Source organism: Notechis scutatus, chromosome 1, assembly GCF_049901735.1.
Source record: "Notechis scutatus isolate UNSWTSFEM ecotype Mainland chromosome 1, rNotScu1.2, whole genome shotgun sequence".
NCBI lineage: Eukaryota > Metazoa > Chordata > Lepidosauria > Squamata > Elapidae > Notechis > Notechis scutatus.
Genome location: NC_142009.1, coordinates 167,361,122 through 167,383,467, shown reverse-complemented (window position 1 = coordinate 167,383,467; position 22,346 = coordinate 167,361,122). Strand labels below are relative to the sequence as shown.

Here is a 22,346-nt window from a genome sequence, read left to right as displayed (position 1 = left end):
AAAGTAAGAACTTCCTCATATGAAGCTTAAAAGAAAGAAAGAATATATTCTTGAAATCTGCAAACAAACTCTGGTAATTACATGTGACAGAATTTTAAATTAACCTGATAGTTTTAATGAGAAGGTTCTCCGTTCTATTTCTTTGTTACATTTACAGCCTACTTCTCTTTGGGTTCAGAGAACTTCCTAGGTCCGTGATGGCGAACCTATGGCACACATGCCACAGGTCGTACACAGAGCCATTTGTGCGGGCACGTGAGCCCCAGCCAAACTTACCTGTACTGCGCATACGCGTGCCTCCCAGCTGATTTTTGGCCCATTTAAGGCTGTTTTCACCCTCCCGGAGGCTCAACAGAAGGCTCTGCAGCCTCAGGAGGCTGAAAATCGGCCTTCCAGAAATACTGGAAGTGCCGAAACAGGCCTGTTTTCAGCCTCCCGAGACTACAGAGGCTTCCCTTGAGCCTCCAGGAGGGTGAAAACGGCCTCAAATGGACCGAAAATTAGCTGGGAGGCACATGCACATGCAGTGCAGGTAAGGGGGTGAGGTGGGGGTGTTGCGTACGAATGTGGAAGGGAGACGGGGTGCATTGCATTGTAGGTGCTGGCATGCTTTCAGCACATCACAACAAAAAGATTCGCCATCACTGTCCTAGGTTCTCCTGTCTTGTTCCCTTTTGCCTTCCAGGTCAAAAGGGGGTATGTGGGGAATTAGTCCCTATATAAATTATAAACCAAGATGTGTCTCTATATGCAGATGTTTAAGCCATAACTCTGGCTGGATGGCCAGAACTCTGTTTTTTGCCTTCCTGGGAGGCCATTTTTGCTCCCAGGAGGTTTTCCTGAGGCCCAGGAGGCCAAAAATGGAGCACAGGGAGGGGCCATCCTACCCCTGGTGAATCATACTCTCAAAGCAAGGCAGTGGTCACAACATATTCTCAAAATGGCAGTGGAGCCCCTGGTGAAAAATGTGGAGAGATAGGGCTTTCCTGGGTAATCTATAGAGCTCCCTAATAGATTTCTCTGCACTTTTCCTCACAGGCAGTAGGCCTGCTATTGCACGAGATTCTCAAATTCAGCTGTGTTTTCTAAAAGGAAGCACACTACTGGCTAACACACTTCTCTTCCCTTCCCCCCACCTTTTTGACTCCACAGAGTCAGATGTATTTTCAAATTGGCTGTTTTGCAAGAATTCTTGATTATGCTACATCCTGCCATCTAATTATTTTGAAGGGCTTAAAAATATTTTTTTTATATTAGAACTCTTTCCTACAATGTTAGGACACTTGAATTGTGCATGTGTAAACCAGGTCGTAGGGTAGATTTATTCTGATGGCCAAAAAGCTGTCAGTGTCAGTGTACAAAGAATGGTTGTGGAACAGGTGTCAATCCAGCACAGTTTTACAAAACAAGTGTTGCTTCATTTATATAATATACAGTACAGTATACTTAATTATGAGGTTGCTTTAGGAGAAGCTTACAAGTGTTAATCTCTTTGTCTATTTATGCTAATAAAATAACTGGACCAGACAAACCTCGTTGTTTTTCTATTAGCTGGATCATTTGGAAGTTGCAGACATTACAATGGTTTGATTAAATCTATGTCCAGCTGCCATCCCTACAGCAAATAAATACCATATAGCTACTTACACATGTCCCCTGAGCTAAACAATGCTGAATTATTTCTGCTGCAGTACAGTCTACTAGGAGTGATGGCAAAGCTGCTAATGCTGAAGGCGCTTGGATGTCTCTACTGCATTGTTGATTCAGCTAAGGAGAAGCAATTTGTTTGAAAATTCCTGCATCATAATAGAAGAATGTTGTAATCCATGTGTACTAGAGCCTCAGCTCCAACCAGTTCATTTTGAGGAAACAAATGTTTTCATTGAGAGGATTTGAGAGTGCTTTTAGGAGAAAGGGGGAGAAGCAGGATACCTTCCCAGCCCTGCTTTTCCGAGGGGGGCACCCGGCTGTGCTTACCTGGCTGTTCTGCTGCTAGTGTGGTTGGGAGTAGGCCAAGTCAGACGAGCGGGAGGCCACCACACCTTAGGCCCCGGCAAAGGCAGACAAGTAGGCTGGGACACATGGTTGAAGCAAGGGAGCCAAAGAGCAGCTACAGCTATGCCGCAGTATAACTCTAAGGCACCAGCCAAGGCGTGCGAGGCCAATAATTAGTGGTTGGGGGGTGGGGGGGGCAGGCAGAATTTTTAACTACCAATTCACCTGAACTGGCCATCCTGGCTGAATCCCACCACTGTTCTACTTGGCCTTTCTAGCTGGCCACTTTGCCTCCTTTGGGCTGGGCGGACCTGGCGCTCCAGGCATCTATGGTAGTGGTGTAATGGACCTGCGCAAGATGCTGGCGGCCTCGGTGGTGCCAAGGTTCATTGGATATGTGAGGGGAATGTGAAAGGCTTGTAAGGCAGCCATCCTGGAAATGGTAAGGGGTCGGCCAGCATCGCTTTGGTCCTGCCCTCTCATTCCGGCGGGCACATGTGCCACTTCACCTGGCCCATGCCATCCCAGCAGGCACACGTGCACACAGGATGTAGGTGCACGTGTGCACAGACCCAACCCACCCCATCCTGGCAGATGTGTGTGTGCCCGCCTCCTGTAGATCCAGGCCTGTGCACACGTATGCTAGCCCCCTCCTGTGCACACGCATACCTGCCAGGATGGCATGGGCCGGGTCTGTGCATGTGTTGCCTGCCTCCTTTGCGCACACGTGCCTGCTGGGATGACATGGCCTACTGGGATGACATGGCCTGTGCACGTGTACGCCCGCTGGCTCATGCACACATGCGCGCCTGTCGGGATGGGTGGGGCCAGGCCAGGCTGAAGTGATGCAGGCCAGACCGTTTCTGTTTCCAGGACGGCCACGTGGGCCGGATCTGACCACATCGCAGGTTGCATTTGGCCCACGGGCCTTGAGTTTGACACCCCTGTTCTAGCATCATAACGTACAATGAAACTAAGGTATAAAAGTTATTTTTATGACATACTAATGATATATTTTATAATGATATGTATAGATTTTGAAGAGGAGAAAAATATAGAATTTGGACAGTCACGTTGGATGTTCATGTATCAGGCGTAGACATTGCCTTCTTCTCTGCTTTATAAACTAATTTTACATCCAAAGAGAAGTAGAGGAGAGGATGAATGAAGCCTCCTACACTTTGTGCATTTATTTATTACATCAATGTGTATGCTCACTACTCACTGCACTCTAGGTGGCTTGCAGCTGGTCTGGGAAGAAAAATGCTTGACTTGATGAGAGTTCAGTAAGTTCAGCTTCTACTTTTGATGCTTTTTTGTTTTTTTGTTTGCTTATAAAATATTTCTTCAATCCCTTGCCACAGCTCTTATTGATACAGAGAATAAAGAAGCATGACTGCCTTTTCACATCTAGTTTATCTATCAAAGTATTTAGCAGCAGTTTTTGTTACAATTTAAAATTAAATGTTTATGTACAAAGTGAACATGTGGTGAAGAACATTTGTAGCTAACTGGTTCATGCTTAAATGGAAGTCTGTGTTATTTATTTATTTAATTGTTCTGCTTTATAGTTTTGGTAGCCCACCACATTGTTAGTCTCTGAATGACAGAGTAAAGTGTAAAAAAAATCACATAAAAATTAATAACCACCTCCCCAAAATAGCTGCCATTAAGCATTCAACTCTCATTAAAACAATGGTGAAATAGTGTAGTTTTAACAGCTTTGTGAAATGCCTGGAAGGAGGATGAGGCACATTCTTTCCAGACAGGCAGTTCCAGAGTGCAGGGGCCACAAGAGAAAAGGCTTGTGGCTTGTACATCCCTCTGGCTTCATATAGCATGGGATTCTTATCAGGCCTTCTCATATTGTTCTTAGGCAGATTGGCAAGGTAATGTCTGGTATAACCAGTGCTGTGTTATACAGGGTTTTGACAAGCATCCTAGAACTTGGTGGTAACCAGTGCAACAACTTTAGCAGCAATATTATCTCCATGGTGAGGTTTATCTATCATAAATCCAGCCATTGCATTCTGGATTAATTGTAGTTTCAGTTGCCTCCAAAGGGAGCATATTAAGGTAATTCAAATGAGTGGTGATAAAAACATGATTTATAATTGACAAAGCATCATAGGGTTGCAACTGGGCCACCGGACAGAGCTGGACAAAGTCCTTCCTTGCCTTCGCTTCCACTTGCTATTTGAATAGCAGTTGCATGTCCAGGCAGATGTTAGGACATGAACTGTGTCCCTCAGGGCAGTGTAATCCAATCTAGTGTCCCAAATCAGGTCCAGTGTTCCTGAATGTCTATTGACAAAGAACAACTTGATCTCGGCAGTCCGAACTTATTTCATCCACTCAGACCCTGATTGCCTCTGGAAATCTCCATGGCATCTACAGTTCAGCCAGGGATGGTAATGTTCAGCTGGTATTATGAATATTACTCTCTTTTTCCCTTCTTCTTGCTTGAGATCTAAATAAATGATCAGGCAACTTGTGTGGTCAGAAGTTATCATGGAAAGCTAGAAGAACTATGCCCAGCAACCCTTTTCTGGATGTGATCTGTGCTAGTTGTATTCTAGAAGGTTCTGATGAGTATTTTTTTGCTATATTAAAGATTCTTTGAGAATAAAAATGTTTTTAAATTTCAGTTTTATAAATTACTCTGAATTAATAATTAGTTCTGTGGTGGTTGAGATATATTATCAAGAGATAATTTAATTACAAACTTGTCATTATGTATTTTTCCATTACTTATCCATTAGTATTATTCACTACTTTTCCATTATTTTTCTCAGAAAAGAGTTATGCATAAATAGGGAGTGTACAGTATTTCACTCTGTGAAGAGGGATCTTTTTCCTATGTCAGGCTTGAGTGATATCCCTCCCTAGTGTTGCCACTAGATATGTTTGGGCATTATCAATAACACTTATTTTGTGATTAGTCCTTAATAATTCAAAAGAGTACCCATGGTGCCTTCCTTTTTTCCTTTGGCAAATCATCAGATGAATGTGTTATTACAATCCCATGTTACATTACTCATTAACCCAGAATGTATAAAATTAGGTAACGGAATGAATTCCAAATTTATTAGGCTTCCGAGAGTATTTTGCAGACATGCACACCTGGAACTTTATTACCTTCCAGAGTTTTTTAAAAAAAACCATTTGTAATTTTCGGTCTAGATCTCTGTGCTAATAATATTTCTACCTATACAAAAGACTACTGTATATACATGAATATTATTGTGTTGACAATATGTACTGGTTAAAAAGTGTTCTGACTGCAAAATATTTTCCAGCAGAAAGTGTTCAGTAAAATAAAAGCTGTCAAGACATTTCAGCTGCCTTGTACTGCAGAACGTTTATGGTGACTGGGAAAATACTGCAATGCAGCACATATATAGTAGGACTAGCATTTTCCAAAAGGTTAGAAGATGTTCCCCCTCCCCCTCCCTTCCCAACCTGTAGGTGGTATTTTAATCAAGTTCTCATGGCAACATAGCAATTTAAAAGGATTGTAGCCAACAGAAAATGAGTCTTTTATGTATGTGCTTGAGGTGGGGAGTATTAAATCAAAACATTTGCAACGGTTATTTGTGATTGCAGATCTTCTGTGGTTGAAAGAATGCCAAAAAGAGATTTTCCATTATGTGAGTAAATTCAGAAAATTGATGACATTTTTTGATGACATACCTCAATTGATGACATTTTTTGAAGAAAGCCAAGTTGCTTTATTTGTGTTTCTAAATATCCTCCCTCCAGATTTCACAATTCCAGGATAGGTTGCTTTGGTGGCAGAGCAGCCACAAAGTGGTCTTCCAGCTTGCGTCTCTGAATTGCCAAACGGTATTGCAGTAGAATAAAAAATACCTGAATTTCTCCTCTTACTAAATATGGCTAAATTCGACATCATATTTGTCTGTGAAACATGGCTCAATGCATCTCTCCTTGACTCCATTACCACAGTAAGAGACTATCATATTTACCGATCAGATCGTTAAATCTGTAGAGGAGGTGGTGTTGCTATCTTCTATAAAAAGTCCTTACATCTAAAAAACATCCAAGTTACCCAGGAGCTTGCTCTTCCTGAGACCATCACCTGTGAACTGTCCTTAAATATCACATTTCGATTCTTACTGTGTTACAGAGCCCCTGATTATGACATCGAACATGTAAAGAAGCTAAATTCACTACTAACACGGGCAACATCCTGCCCACACACTTTTATCTTTCTTGGTGACATCAATCTACCTCACATTAACTGGACCCTAAACGAATGTAAAACTGAACCCATACATGCAACTTTCTACAATGCTGTAACAAACCCTGGACTGGAACAACTAGTAACCAACAATACTAGACTTAACAACTGCCTCGATCTCATCTTCTGCAATAGTTTGAATTCAATTTACGGAATACAAATTAAAGAACCCTTTTCCAACAGTGACCACAGCATGATTGACTTTTGTCTCAACATATGTCCACACAAAAATCAACACAACGATGTAATCCCCAATTATAACTTCAAAAAAGGCAATTATGATCTTATAGACAACGATCTCTCATCCCTTGATTGGCAATTTCTATTCACTGGATGCAATACTGTTGAAGACCATTACAACATATTTTTACTTGAAGTCAAAAAAGTCATCAAACTACATGTACCAATAACAACTCCCAAAACCAGAAAAAAACAGATTACCCATAACAATAAGGAAGCTTCAATCCAAAAAGAGATCACTTTGACGGAAAAACAAATCCGGTCACGTTGCCAACTTCAAAAGCCAATACAAAAATTTATGCCCCCAGATAAAGACTGAATGCACCAATTATCACATTAAACAAGAGGAAATCCTTCTACGCACCAATTCAGCAACAGAGTGGTCAATGTCTGGAATACTCTACCTGACTCTGTGGTTTCTTCCCCAAACCCCAAAAACTTTAACCTTAGACTGTCTACTATTGATCTCACCCCTTTCCTAAGAGGTCTGTAGGGGATGTGCATAAGCGCACCAACGTGCCTACCGTCCCTGTCCTATTGTTTCTTCTATTCTTCTTATATGTATCCATGTATTCATAACTATGTTTTTACTTATACCTATTATCTTGTAAGCAATTGACAAACCAAATTAAAAAGAAAAAGAAAAGAAATAGCAGCAGCATGCATGCTGGATTGCTTTTATTGTCTTACAATGTCTTCATAATCTTGGAAATGGTGCATGTTGAATTTATACACATCCTCCACTAGCAGCAGTTTTGTAAAACTTGCTCTCTTTGAAGCGAACATTTTCTGTTTGTTTTAGTTCATATAATCTAATGCAGGGCTGTCAAACTTGTGGCCTGCGGGCAGGATGCGTCATGTGCTGGCCACGCCCATGCCAGGTTTAGCGAAGGGGAAAAATCATGATATGTCATGTAATGATGCCATGACGATGCGAGTTTGATACCCCTGGTCTAATGGATGCTGGTTGCTGAGAAGCATCCAGTAGCATTTGTATCTAGTAGCATTTTCTATGTACCATCCACTGAGTCTTTTGCCTTGCTTAAAGAAAGACATTTACATGTATAGTACTTGTGTAATATACATTTGAAATGTGGGTATAAATGCACATTTCTATATAGTTGTCATCCATCCACATCTCAGTTTACACTTTGATATTCATCCCATTTCCATTCTTGTGTGGGAGGGGGTGGGATCTGTCGTGTTGCTTTTCAGAAAGTAGAATCCGATCAGGAGGAAAAGGAGAGGGGGCAATAGTAGGACCAGGCAGGTGTACGCTAGTTATATACTCGTCGAGTCATCCTTAAAGGAGCAGGGGAATACACAGTGGGTTGGTCACTGAAAACTCAGGCCGTAACACCACTGAAAGGCCAAATTGTATTTTTTCAGCCCTAATGCTGACAATTCAGACCAGTGGTGGGATTCAATTTTGTTTACTACCGATTCTGAGGGCGTGGCTTGGTGGGCATGGCAGGGGAAGGATACTGCAAAATCTCCAGTCAGAGGTGGTATTTGTCAGTTCTATGAACTACTCAAAATTTCTGCTTCCGGTTCTCCAGAACTGGTCAGAACCTGCTGAATACCATCTCTGATTCAGACCCTGAATGAGGATTTTTCCCACCAAAGGGGAGGAATATAAAGGGTAGGAATATGAAGGAGAGCATGGTTATAAGGTAAAGGCAGAGCTACTTACATCTTTAGGATTCAAAATTGGCTGGATGACTTTGGGCCAGTCACTTTCTCTCAGCTCAACCTATCTCCCAGGGTTCTTGTGGAGAAAATAGGAGAAGGAAGGAGGTATGTTTGCCACCTTGAGTTATTTATAAAAATAATAAATGCAGGATAAAAATCAATCAATCAATTAATATGGTTAGACTGGCCTCCTGCTATTTTTCCCTTGTCAGCTTTGGAAGCCATAGTTTGCTTGGAAAGTTCCATGCTGCCACATCCCTCGTGCCTGGGAATTTGGGAGGGGGGATTTTACAGAGAGGTGGAAATTTAGACATAACAACATTCTTCTTCTGAGTCAAGAACAAGCCATCTCTGCACCTGGGAAAGGAGTGGTTGGAGGGATGTCTCCAGATGGGACTGCTGGTGATTGAACCATGTGATGGGTGCAAGGGATGGGTTTTGGATTTTCAATTACAAAGGGAAAACCCGGAACTCCCAGATTCGGGTTTTCCCAGATGTGCCAGTATGACTACTCTAATAAAATGGATCTTTGAAAAAAGGCCTGTCTCGGAATCTGTTGGTTTGGAATATGTTAGTTGGAATGCTGACACCTCTCTTACATGCCAGCTGTCCTAGATATGGGCAGCTGTTTCTCACATATATGTCAGCCTGTAATGAATGGCACACAAATAAGTAGTTTGGGCAGGCTCTTATACATGCTGACTCTATCTTCCTCAGCTAGGAGTTGTCTAAAAATTTGTTCCTAGTTTATTCAGCAGTTGTCCATACCAGCGGTCACCAACCGGTGGGCCGTGAGAAAATTTTGGTGGGCCGCAGAGAAATCTCACCCCCAGAGCACCCCCACAAAGCAATTAATCTAGGCTGCGCAGAAAAACAAGGCTGCGTCGCCCACATGGCCCGCGGGAACCCTCCCCGCCCACTCACTCCTTACCCGGTAAACTTTCCTGCTAAATTGTTATTTTTCCTTTTTCCAACCATCATCTGTTCTGCTGTGCCAGGAGATTTAGATTAGCTAGGAAGCAGGAAATTGTTGGATTTCTTGCTTTCTAGCTAGTCTTTAGATCTTCGGCTCAGCACAGCCAAACCTCCCTTAGGACTGAAGTTTTGCTTGCAAGCAAATTCAGTGCAGACTCACGGCAAGCAAATTTGAGAGACTGAGCTAGCCGATGGCAGATAGATAGATCACGAAATGATTCTGTGAGCAACTCAATCTGCCTGCTTTGCCTGATTTTGGGTAAAAGTTGCTCTTTTTTTATAAAAAAATTCAATATTTACATGCATGGTGTGTTGTGAGTTAATTTTCTGAGTTTGCCTGCAAGCAAATTTTATGTGACAGACTGAGCTAGCCAATGGCAGATAGATAGATCTCTGAATGAATCTGTGATTCTGTGAGCAACTCAATCTGCCTGCTTTGCTTGATTTTGGGTAAAAGTTGCTCTTTTTTATAAAAATGCAATATTTATATAAATATTTATAATATTTACATACAAGCCATGCCCAGCCAGTCACATGACCACCAAGCCACACCCACAAATTAGGCCACGCCCACAGAACCAGTTAGTGGTCTCTGGGATCTAAAATTATGAGTTTGGTGGTCTCTGAGGTCCAAAAGGTTGGCGACCCCTGGTCCATACTATCCTTCTACATGGAATGCAAAATTTTGTATTTGAGGGGGAGGGGGGGAGAAGACAAATGCATCATGTTTGCATATGACTGATTGATTGGTTGTGTGCCATGAAAATCTGTCTCTACCTGATCTTTCAGGTCTTCCAACAGGGCACTCATTATCACTATAATTTAGTTATCTATTTTTCTGTGATTGAGTTGTCATCTTTTTCTTTCTTTCTACCTTTCCCAGCATTAGAGCCTTCTTCAACAAGCTAGGTATTTGCATAATGTGTCCAAAATAGGATATTTTGAGCCTGGTTATTTGTACCTTGAGTGAGAATTCTTGATTGGATTTTTAAAACCATTTGCTTGTTTTTTTTATTGTTGGTGGTATTCTCAGGCATCCTTACTTTTAGCCACTGTATAATCTTAAAATAAATGTAATATTTATATATGATTCTTCATGGTCCACTACATTTCATTTCAGAATATTGTTATAAAATCTATCCTACCATACAAGAACATTTCTAGCTACAGCTATGCCTACTTGTAAAATCGTTCTTCCTTTTCAGTATGACAAGGCATCTCTAATATTCATGAAATAAAATGGATCCTATTTATGTCTTTCTCTAATCAAATATTTTTATCAAATAGTGATATTTATTTATTTTTAAAAATTATGTCCCTTCCTCCAGGCTTATGAAATATAATCCTGAGTGGCTCATAATCAATAGTAAAATGAAGACAGTAAAAATTAAATAATAAAATAACCAGAAACTCCCAGCACACCCAACCACAACACACCTCATGCATCCAGAAAGACTTTTTCTGGGATCCAGTCTCAGACTACCTACAGTCTTGTTGGAAAAGTCATGATTTTTCAGCTCTTTGGAAGGCTAGCATAGTAGGTGCCCATTGGATTCCTGGGAAATATTTCAAAGAGCAGGAACCATTAACCAGAAGAATAATTATGAGAAAAGATCTGTTACCTAGGCAACAATGCATAAACATCTTCTGGTCTACTTTATAGCACTACATAGTGGGATCTGTCGACACTGAAAGGAAGGGAAGTAGAGTGCACTCACCCTAGTGGAATGGACAGGTGTGATTCTACAAATAACCAGGCTCTGTGTTATTTAGAGTTGTAAAGGTGCTAATCTTAATACTCTTTATAATGAAAATGTTTGTAATCTTGTCCTTCTTCCTGATCCCTAGATGATCCCTCAGTTTCTGTTGTTTATTGACTTGATTCAGGTGTATCAGCTGCATTTCAGCTGCAACTGTTAAGAGGTTCTTGGCTGTCTGCCCAGAGCTATTAAGTGGAGTGAGAGGGAGGGAAAGAGAGAGAGAGAGAGAGAGAGAGAGAGAGAGAGTTCTCTTGCACTATTTTTAGTTGGTTCTCCTGCATAAGCAATTAACTAACGGTTCTGGTTTGAGAATTGGCTGAATCCCACCTGTGAATGCATTGCAGTAATTTGATGAGATGTGAGTGACCATAAGCAAGGCCTCCCAGTCCAGGAATGGGAGCCATTGGCACAAAAAATGAATCAGAGACTTTTAGCCATCGCTGCCTTTTCTCCTTGAACAGGAGCCACAAGTCAATGAAGATCTCCAAATTACAAACCAGCCCCAATTGGAGGAGTGTACCCCTGCAATGGTCAAAGATGACCCCTCATCAGAATCAGAAAAAAGAGAAACCAAAACACTTTGTCTTGTTAGGGTTGACTCTAAATCTTGCTAGACTTATTTATCACATAGATAATAATATCATTATTTGATGTGATAATTATTTTAGACTTTGACTTGCCATGAAATATATTGTAGATTTCCTATTAAATAAAAGCTATGTTTCATTGCAAAACAACAAGTATCAATAATGTGTATATTAACCTCCATGTGACTGTTTAAGCTGTGAGGTATTTCTTTTATTTACTAAATTTACGTCCCACTTTTTTACAGGTCCTCAAGACAGCCTAGACCGGGGCTGTCAAGCTTGATTTCATTGAGGGCTGCATCAGGGTTGTGTTGACCTTGGGGGGTGGGGGTGGGGGGTGGATTTGGCAGGGTGGGCATGTCCAGCTCGACGTCACTCATGTTGGGGGCATTTGTGGTGGCCTGAGCACTCTGCCAGTGCAAATGGGCTCCTGAGCTCCGTTTTTGGCTGCAACGGCCTCCTATAACCTTCTGCCAGCAAAATCAGAGCTCGGGAGGGCTGCCTGTAGTCCTTGCATGCTCCATTTTGGCTGGGATGGCCTCCTGCAATCCTCTGCCAAGGAAAACAGGGCTCAGGAGGGCTGCCAGCAGCCCCCCAAGCTTTGTTTTCACTGGCAGAGGCACCGCGAACTGGTCCTTCATTTTTTCCAGGGCAGCCCAGTGGGCCAGATCTAAGCACCCAGGCCTTGAGTTTGACACCACTGGCCTAGACACTGTTGAGATAAGAGTTACCCCAAGGTGTTTCCTGTGGCTGAGGATGTATTGAGTCCTCCCACTATCCCAACTCTTTAACCATTATAACACACTGGTCCTTTGTGCAAGATATAAACAACTTTAGATATTCCCAAGCTCCAAACCAGCTGCTGCTATGACCAGCAAGAGTGAAAGCCATCAAGCCATTAAAAATGAACTATTTAAGAACTGATGGACAAAGTAAAAGGTTCATGCAATCTAAGGAGACAGGGAACCAAGTGCGTGATTCTGACCTAGTCATGTCAGACTGAAAGTGTGACAGGATTTCAACTGACAAATGCTTTCATATTTGAACACAGTCTTTTCATTGAATTAAGTGTGCAGAAGCTAAGAATAATCTTTCATCCAGAGACAGCCCCTTTGGGTAGGAGCTGAGGTTATCAATGGGGCAAACATCTCATTTTCAGTGAGTAAGAAAGTACACTAGATTTCATTCAAAGCCCTGCAGCATCTGTTTTCAGACAGACGTCATTACTATTCAGCATCCCATGAGGGGGTTACTGTTGTAAGTTGGAGCTGTATTCATTGCATTTCTGTCATTGAAAAGAGAATTCCCCAGTGCTTCTGCTTTCATTAGAGTACTTACCTGTTCACTATTTACATGTATGCTGCCATGCTGTTCATTAGCCCAATAAGGGCAATATTTCATGCAGTATATTTTTATGTTTAGCTCTGAATGTTAGTACAGTACTGTAGTCTGTGACATGCTGTCATTCTGTGCACTCTTCCCCTACACCTGCAAGAAATGCAGGCATCAGTAATTTGCTAATGTTTTGTGTACAGTATATGAGCTTCAGCTTGGAAGCTGTTTTTGAGTTCAGAACAAATGGGAGTACAGTTTGTCTCTGATCTGTTGTAGAGATTTTCTTTGAAAGTTTAGAAATTGGGCCAGACCAGAAAGAAAAATATTGAACAGGTTAGCAAATGCCTGCTTTATTCCATAAAGTTAAAAAAAGCTGGGAGAAATCTTATAATGAGGAACAGATTCAGATTATGTTTGCTGGGCATTAGTGAAATAGTAAAAGATAGATGTTCTAGTCAAGCTTAGCTGTGCCTGAATCTCTTAAATAGCTTTGGTGAAAAGCTTATTAGCAAACAGATGCTCAAATGTCATGCCCAGAATTTAGCATTTATTATTGTTAGAGTTACAGAACATTGTCAGAAATGAACTGAAACAGAATTCTTCAAACTAAACTTCACTGTAGTAATGTCCCATTTGTTTGGACTGGATGAATGCTGTCCATCTTTGCATTGGACTGTTCTTGAGTAAAGAGGTATCTTTGGACCTTAAAGGCTGTGAGCATTTGGAAAATCTTTCTTTCTGGGCCATCTCAAAACGTAAAGATTTCCACATATACAGAGGAGAAATGTGATACAGAAACAGAACCCAACCCTCTTTATAGAATGGTACCTTTTCTGTGAAAGCAGGGCTTAAAATATAGGGCATTCCTCCTTTTTTTTCATGTCAGAAGTACCCCCAAATTATAGACATATGACATTCCTCATAGAAATGTATTTGTCTTTAACAAATCTTAAGCTGCAGTTCCTAAGCCTTCTATTTTAGTGAATACAATGACGTAGTGCTCCTGGTTAGCTGCTTTTTTGCTTAGGTTGTTCTAGAACCTCGTCAGATCCGGCTTCAGATCCTGATGCAGGAATAACAATAATATACTGTACATTCTTACTAATTGTTTTCTACCTGCTCTGCTCTAGGCCTGTAAATAAGTGAGAAGAGAGCCTGTCCTCAGTCTCCTCTCTATCTTCAATATAATCTAACACTAAGGCCAAGGTATTGTAGTCAATATAATCTAACACTAAGGTCAAGGTATTGTAATTTCTCTCATCCTGGAATCAGATTTTTCAGCCCTTCTTCAGTCTTTTCTGACAAAATATGGAAAGGCATCTCCTTCCAAAAAGCCATCCTGCATTGAATCATCTCTGCTTTTTTTTTAATACTTCATAGAAAGAACATTTGATCATGTCAGGTTTGAAGCAGTTTATTTAGTAGAAAGTTCAAAGCCATCAAGATATCTCACTGTTCAAATGTAACAGCCAACTACTCTGTGTTTGTCTGAAATGGGCAAGAAATGTGACATTAACAGGCATTTCTGTTTTATTTCTCCAGGCTGAACAAAGGCATTACAGTATTTACTGCACACTACTCTCAAAGATCTTTTTCTCCTTTTCTATTTCTTTTGTTTGTTTCTTTTTCAAGTACTTTTATGTGGGTTCAGTAAAAAAATATGAACCTGTGGGTTAACACAGAGGTGTATAATAAATTATGCAATGCATCCCATGAAAGTAATCAACTATAAAATCACATTTTAATAAGATCATTAGCAATATAGCCCTCTCCCATCCTAGGTATAGCCATCATTCTGTCTGTCTGTCTGTCATCTAATTTATATAGCCTTCCATCTCAATATCTGCTGGGCAGCACACAAGCATTTGAACCAATATAAAAAACTTTGTTTTTCTATAGTACAACCATTTAAAAACAGCAAAAACAATATAAAACTATATAAAACCGTATAACAAAATACTGAGCCAAGGTAAATCCACCCCTCCTTAATATCAGTAAATCACTGCACCGGCTCGACCCCATTCCTAGATCCTCATGACTGTGGGCAAAGCCATGTTTTGAGGGCCTTGCAAAAGGCTAGCAAGGTCAAGGTCAGTCTGCGGTCTGGGGGATGATGTTCCAACAATAGTCACACAGAAAAGACTTTTTTTATCCAACATGCCTGAAACACCCATTTTACCAACCTTGTCTAAAGGTTAACAAAGATGCAGATTTTACTTCTGGGGAAGCTAATTCCACAGAAGGGAGTTCTGGCAGAGATTGCTTTCCAGGGGGCTGAACAGCATCAAAATAGCAGGCAGATTTGGGTGATTGAAGATCCATCTTTACAACACATATTGTTTGAATTGCATGTATGTAAAAAGGGGCAGGACTTTATCACTCCTGCTGTTCTTGCTGTTTTAACAGGTTGATCCCAAAAATACCTCTGTGTGATTTTGTTACATTTCACAGAGGTGTAGTTGTTAGCATAATTTCTGTATTCACACTTTTCTGATGGGTAAATTCTGCTTTAAATTAATAGCCCCACAGTTATCCAGATCCCAAGCCTTTATGTAGGACTTTGTACGTTATCAAAAGCATCTTGAATTGTACCCATAAATAAACTGGTAGACAATGCAGTTCTCAGAGTACCGATATTAATATGTCCATGTAGAGAAATTCTCATTAGTACACAGACAGCTGCATTCTGCACCAGGTGAGGTTTCTAGGTGATTTTCAAGGGCAGAATTCATGATGGAAATCCATTCTGATAGTGACAAGAATAGAAATGATAGTTGCTGATGCCTCCTAGTCCAAGAAGAGAAGCTAGTCAAAGAGTACTTAGACAACAGTTTCTCCATCTGCTGTTAAAATTTATTGACCCCCCCAACCCATCAACACTGTTCTGTAATTCATTTTCTGCATTAGCAGCCACTCTGTCTTGTTTAGATTGGTCCTCAATCTACCCTTCCCCATCCAAAGCAATGGATTGTTGATACGATGTTTATCAATACAGAATTTGAATTAGTGTTTTTTGAATTAGTGTTTTTTTAGGGGTAAAGAAGAAGAATTTTAAATAATCTGGTAAATTTGTGATTCTGTTCTTTTCTGTTTCTGATGCAAGTTTCCAGACACATTTTTTCTCATTGTTCCTCATCTTAATTTTAAGTTTCTGTGAAACTTTGCATTGGCAATTCAGTTATATATGCATAATATTTCTTTTGGCTTTGTATAATAGCATAATTTTAAAAATTAATAAAGATAAACTTGTGATTAGCGTTTAGATATCCTTTTAAAAATTAATATAATTGATGTTTGAAAAATAAGAAAATATTTAGGATGTTGAAGAAAATGTTAGATTAACAGAGATAGAGAATGTCAGTGACAAAGAATAAACAAATGAAAATTCCCAGTACCACTCAAATTTTGGAATTTTATTGGGATGAATTGGGATGTAAGAAAATAAAGGCAAATGTGTTTCCTATTGACATAAATCATTTTGCTAACATTTTAGGGCTGTTTTAACCTAGGTTGGAAGTCTTGGGATGATCTGAAGTACAACTCAGAATAGCCCTCGATGCTTGACCATTCCAGCCAGTTTTTCTGGGATATATACATTTAGAATCCTACATAACCTACTAATTTCAGGGGAAAAAAGTGTAATTCTTAGTGTAGGTTTTATTGTTTAAAAATCAATTATATAGAACATTGTATTTTATAATATACTATGAAATATGTATATATCATCTAAATGCACTCAAATACTGATATCTATTCTGACATTTTATAATCTGAGGTTATAATATTTGATTTGTTCTTTGGAAGGAAGTTCTGTCAATTAGGAGTTTTCATCTGGTCCGTGTAGTACTTCAATAACTGTCTTTCTCCCTGAATTGAAGCTTTTCTTGCCATTATAGTAGTGGCCAGATTAAGAAATTTCCAATTAATTATGAATCAAGTGGTTCAGGAGGCAGTCCTTTTCATTTATTTATGGTTACCTAATAGTAGGATGAGTCAAAATTGTATTATTCTATTTCCAGGCTAAAATAACTTTTTAAATTTTAAAATCTATAGTTTTCATTTTAAAAAGCTCTTTTAAATCAGTACTATATACTTCCTGCTCTGCAGCTGCCCCCAATCTCCCACATTGCCTGTGGTGGAGAGTCTCAGCACTGTTTCCTTGGAAAGACACCCAGAATGGGTTGAAACTTGCTAGACAGATGGTCTTGCAAGTGCGAGAATAATAATTAAAGCATTATTACATGCACTTGTGGGAATAATAATTCAAATCTTCCCCACTAATTCCTTCAAGAAATAGAAATAAATGTCAGTTGAACAAGGTAAGAGCTCTAAATAAGTTTGACTAAATTAATACAGACCAAAAGAAGGGGTTGCTAATCAAAGAGAGAGTGGTAGGAAAAACTTGCCCAGATGTGTAGGAAAAGAGAGAGTGGTAGGAAAAACTTGCCCAGATGTGTAGGAAAAGAGAGAGTGGTAGGAAAAACTTGCCCAGATGTGTAGGAAAAGAGAGAGTGGTAGGAAAAACTTGCCCAGATGTGTAGGAAAAGAGAGAGTGGTAGGAAAAACTTGCCCAGATGTGTAGGAAAAGAGAGAGTGGTAGGAAAAACTTGCCCAGATGTGTAGGAAAAGAGAGAGTGGTAGGAAAAACTTGCCCAGGTGTGTAGGAAAAGAGAGAGTGGTAGGAAAAACTTGCCCAGATGTGTAGGAAAAGAGAGAGTGGTAGGAAAAACTTGCCCAGATGTGTAGGAAAAGAGAGAGTGGTAGGAAAAACTTGCCCAGATGTGTAGGAAAAGAGAGAGTGGTAGGAAAAACTTGCCCAGATGATTGCTGGCTTTTCATGAAAAATGTACTCAGGGCTGCACACAACTCCCACAATGCTAGATAACAACAAAGATCCAGGATCTGGGCTCATACAGCACAAATTTGTGACAAGACTGCTTACTCATTAACTTGTTAAATGAGAACATAATCAGATCTTCCTCTGACCTATTGGATTGCAACTCTGATTTTTTTTACTTCAGCAAAGCTGTAGCTTTGAATCAGAATAATACCAGTAATACTACCCTGAGTATCTGCCTTCTCCATATACAGTACATGAAAATTAAATTTAAGATTAAATGTTCATTTGACAGTAGCAGGCATTTTGAACTTTTGAAAATTGCTCTAAAAATCTTATTTTTTACACACACACACATGGAATATGCAAGCCATGCATAATTCATGTGTTTGGGGCTGAAAGTAAGTACTACTATGATGCTTGTCCCAGTGGTGGGTGTTAGATCGGGTAGATCGGTTCCAATCAGAGACGCAAGACCAGTATACTTCAAGCTCTTTATTTCATTGTATAGACCTGTACAAGATCTTGGAGCCGCGGCAGCCCTTCATATAGGGATTGCTTGCGGCTCGTCGGCCAATGACAGTACTTTGAATCTCCCGTGATCGGCTTGGCCAATCGCGGTCGATTCCAAGTAAGCCAATCACGGTTGTTGAGTCGGCCAATCAGAATGCAGTTTGTGTGGACCAATCAGAATTTACCTTTTGGAGTATGTTAATACAGAACAGTGGGATTCCATTTTTTTATTGCTACCGGTTTTATGGGCGTGGCTTGGCAGGGGAAGGATATTGTAAAATCTCTTGTCAGAGGTGGTATTTGCTGGTTCTCCGAACTACTCAAAATTTCCACTACTGGTTCTCCAGAACTGGTCAGAACCTGCTGAATACCATATCTGGCTTGTCCAGCACTTTATTTGCTTTTTTAAGCCATGGAGTTCCTGAGCCATTCTGAGATTTGCTGCCAGCTGTGGATATAAACATGTGTTTGTGCCCACTTCAGGGACTCAGAGTCAAAGTCTGACATTTCTGCTTAAAATATTTTGGCATTTCAAGTGCAAGTAGTCCTTGGGGAAGTCTTGTGATCTCGCTTAGTGTTCTTTAGGCAAATCATTGCAGATATTAAGTGAGACATCACCTGATTGTGACCTGCAATATCACTTCCACGTTCTCCATTAATTCTTAACTAATTCTTAATTAACAATTGTTGGAAGCTGGTTACGAAGCACCTAAATAGCAATCCTGTGACTGTAGGATGCTGCAACTATCCTAAATGCATGTCCATTACAAAGCACCCGAATCAGAGGTGGTATTTAGAAGGTTCTGACCAGTTCTGGAGAACCGGTAGTGGAAATTTTGAGTAGTTCGAGGAACCAGTAAACACCACCTCTGACTGGAGATTTTACAGTATCCTTCCCCTGCCACGCCCACCAAGCCATGCCCATAGAACCGGTAGTAAAAAAATTTGAATCCCACCACTGGCCCAAATGGTGATCACATATCCATGGGATGCTACAATGATCATAAAAGTGACAATTGGTTGTGAAATGGTTTTTTTAATCATCATAAAATTTAATGGTCGCTTAATAGGCAGTTGTTAAGCGAGGACAGCCATTGTATCTTTTAAATGTATGGTTTTTTTTAATTGATCATAAGCTATGCTTAACACAAATACAAATGCATGCTTAATCTTACATGCTTTTTCCTGAAATGAAGCAATTAAGAGGGCAGAGAATAATTTTATACATATTGTGAAATTTAGAAAAATATAGAATAGATTAGATTGAATAATATATTCAATGGCTTTGTAGTTTCTTTATCTTGATATAAACTAGTTTTGCATCAAAAGTTTCATGTGCTAAGTCTGCATTTCCCCCCAAATTTATTCAAAAGAAAACACCTAGAATTTACTAATGGGTAACATTTATATTAAGAACAATTGATCTCAAGTGGTTAAGACATCAGAGTAAGGACTGACTGGGCAGGGGTGGGCGGGTAGAGAGGGGCAGGGCCAGCCAGGGGATTTGCCAGTTCTCCTAACTGTGCAGAATCATAACAACTGGTTCTACAGAACTGGTCCAAACCAGTAGAATCCCACCCCTGACTGTCTTGTAGAAGTCATGTTTACACTAGCATGACAGCAAATGATCAGTGTCTGCGAAGAATATAAATCTTTCCAGTCAGAACTGAAGAAGCTTCTTGGATGAGAAGTGAAATGTCTTCAATGAAAAACAAGAAAGTTCAGTTGCCTCTTGAAAAAGCATCTTTGGGATAACCATGACCTGGATGACTGAGAATCTCTATAGACATTCTTTAATTTGTTCTTTTTCTATTTTTGATCTTAACAGAAGTTTATATATTTTAGCAAATACATGTTCATATTGGTACATAATTCCATTTTAAATTTTGTTACATGTTATTCTATACCTGGAAGCTTTTAATCCACATTAAACTTGTCTTTTAATTGTGCATAAAAAACCATTGAAAAATTAATCCCTCTGCAGCCAATTGTTCTCTTGCTTTCATCTCCATTTTCCTGTAAAATTTTTTCCATTTTCCTGCAAGTCTTGATATTAGCAAGTCTAAATTTTTTTCTTTGCTTGCTTTTTCTGTTCTATAAGATGCTTCTTGTGCTGAGGCCAGTAAAACTACTTTTAGGCACAATCTGGATTTACATCTGTTCCATAATTTATATCTGGCCATCATTTTTATAGCATGATAACTTCAGGATCTTGGGCAGAATTAGACTGAGGTCCTTCCCTCAAGTTCTTATTTTCTTTTTCTTTTTACTTACTGAAGCCCTCCATCTTCTTCAGAAGATACATAGCATATCAGAAGCAGCATTAAATGCCACAGAAGTCATACAGTCTTGTCTCTAGGCTCACCTTTTGAAATCAGGAACAGATGTGATTCATAACTGGATTTTATTTTATCAGGGATAAAGGAAAGCAAGATACATATAAATCCTGAAAAATAAATTTATAAAGAGAATTTGTGATAGTTATAAAACAATTCACCTTTGCCCATTTTTAGTTTTAACAGTTTTATGTGCACTGCAAGGTCCATATATTAGCGGCTGTACTTCCATTTGAAAAAAAACCTGAGGAAACCAAAAAAGATACAGGAGGCACGAGGACAATCATAGTGCTGTATGTAAAGAAGCTTCATATGTTCTTAATATATGAATATCTGTATTTCTATTTTTTCTACTTTGCTACAAGGAGATTGTGTGATGTTTCCCCCTCTCTCTATCCAGTCTATATCTAGACTGAAATAATTGGCCTTTTTCTTCAGGTATTTAGTTACCTGCAATTGAAGGTACCCAGAGCAAATCTTAAGCCTTGCTGCTGGATCACCACTTAATTTGATGAAAAGCAGCAGTTTTGCTAATTAAATTGTATTTCTGGATTTCTGTTAGGATTATATACATTTAATGTTGTTTAGCATTGTACAATCTTTAAAATTCACATAATTACAGTATTGATTTCATTTGGGAAGATTGGCATTTTGCAAGCTTTCTTTTAATAATATGGGCTGCTTTGAGTTAGTTTACATCAAAAAGTATCTGCAACAAAAACCAGATCCACACACGAAGGTTCAGTTTAACTGATTTATTGGTAAAGGTCTATGTCCAGGATTCTTCTCAACTAAAGGTCAGCACCTGGTTAGAGTTAATAAGGGTCAATGGCAGTCATGGGGAGATTGGACAGATCATTTGTGGCTACGTAGTGATTCTAGGCTGATCCCTCTTTTCTCCTCTTCCCTTGGCTCTGCCGGTCGTTCTCCTATAAAATGAAGTACAAAGACAAATTGTGATGATGATAACAGTTCATCATCCATAAACCCTATAAATAGGGGTTTTTATTTTACTTCTTCAATAATGGTATTGCAACAAGTTTCATGTGACAGAGTTCACTCTTTTGCACTACTTGTACAAAAGCCCCAGTTTCTATTGCTCCTGGACATCATAGTCTATAACTGTATTGGTTGGGTTTTTTTTTAAGATAGGACTCTAGCACTGTATCACATTGTATCATAATCATACAGACTATAACTGCATGGCAATGTATGGGCTTTGCATGCTGAAGGACCTGTATTACTACCTATTATCTTTAGCTTTAAAAAAGGGTTCTTGGAACTGAATTAGAAAAGATCTAATTTCTGCAGTTCTGGATAGCTGCCAGAAAAAAGAAACAATACTGGTCAAATCAGACTCTTGGTGATTCAGCATAAGGCATTCTGTTTGTATTCAAGTAATTGCATTTTGTAAGCAGAAAAATGTAAACCATTTGAGATCCATTGGCCTAAATAAACCAAAATATTTCTGAATTACTACTATAGCAACTTTCTATTGCCCCAAAGATAGTAATCATCCCATCTAAATGCTAAGCAGTTGACTCAATTCAACTACCTCCCCTTAGTCTTCCTAAGATTAACAGCAAGTAGTAGTGGGCATTCAGGCATTTCAAAAAGTCCCTTAGCTGTAAGATATAGTAAATTGTATTATTCCACATGATTGTTAAAATAACACAGGAATAAACTTTCAACTTATAACATCTTCAAACTGCTTCCTTGCAGTATTACAAATGGAGCCAACTTCAAAAACCCAAAGACCTGGGCTATTGGAATACTTGCTTCAAATTCGATTGGGGCCATATTGGGTTGGAACTA

General features: G+C 39.5%; 1 protein-coding gene across 27 annotated transcripts in view; it reads left to right on the top strand.

The window, feature by feature from the left end:
- MAP2 (microtubule associated protein 2) overlaps nt 1-22,346 on the top strand; it is a 260,296-nt gene that overhangs the window by 144,025 nt on the left and 93,925 nt on the right. The gene's annotated exons all lie outside the window — the stretch shown is intronic.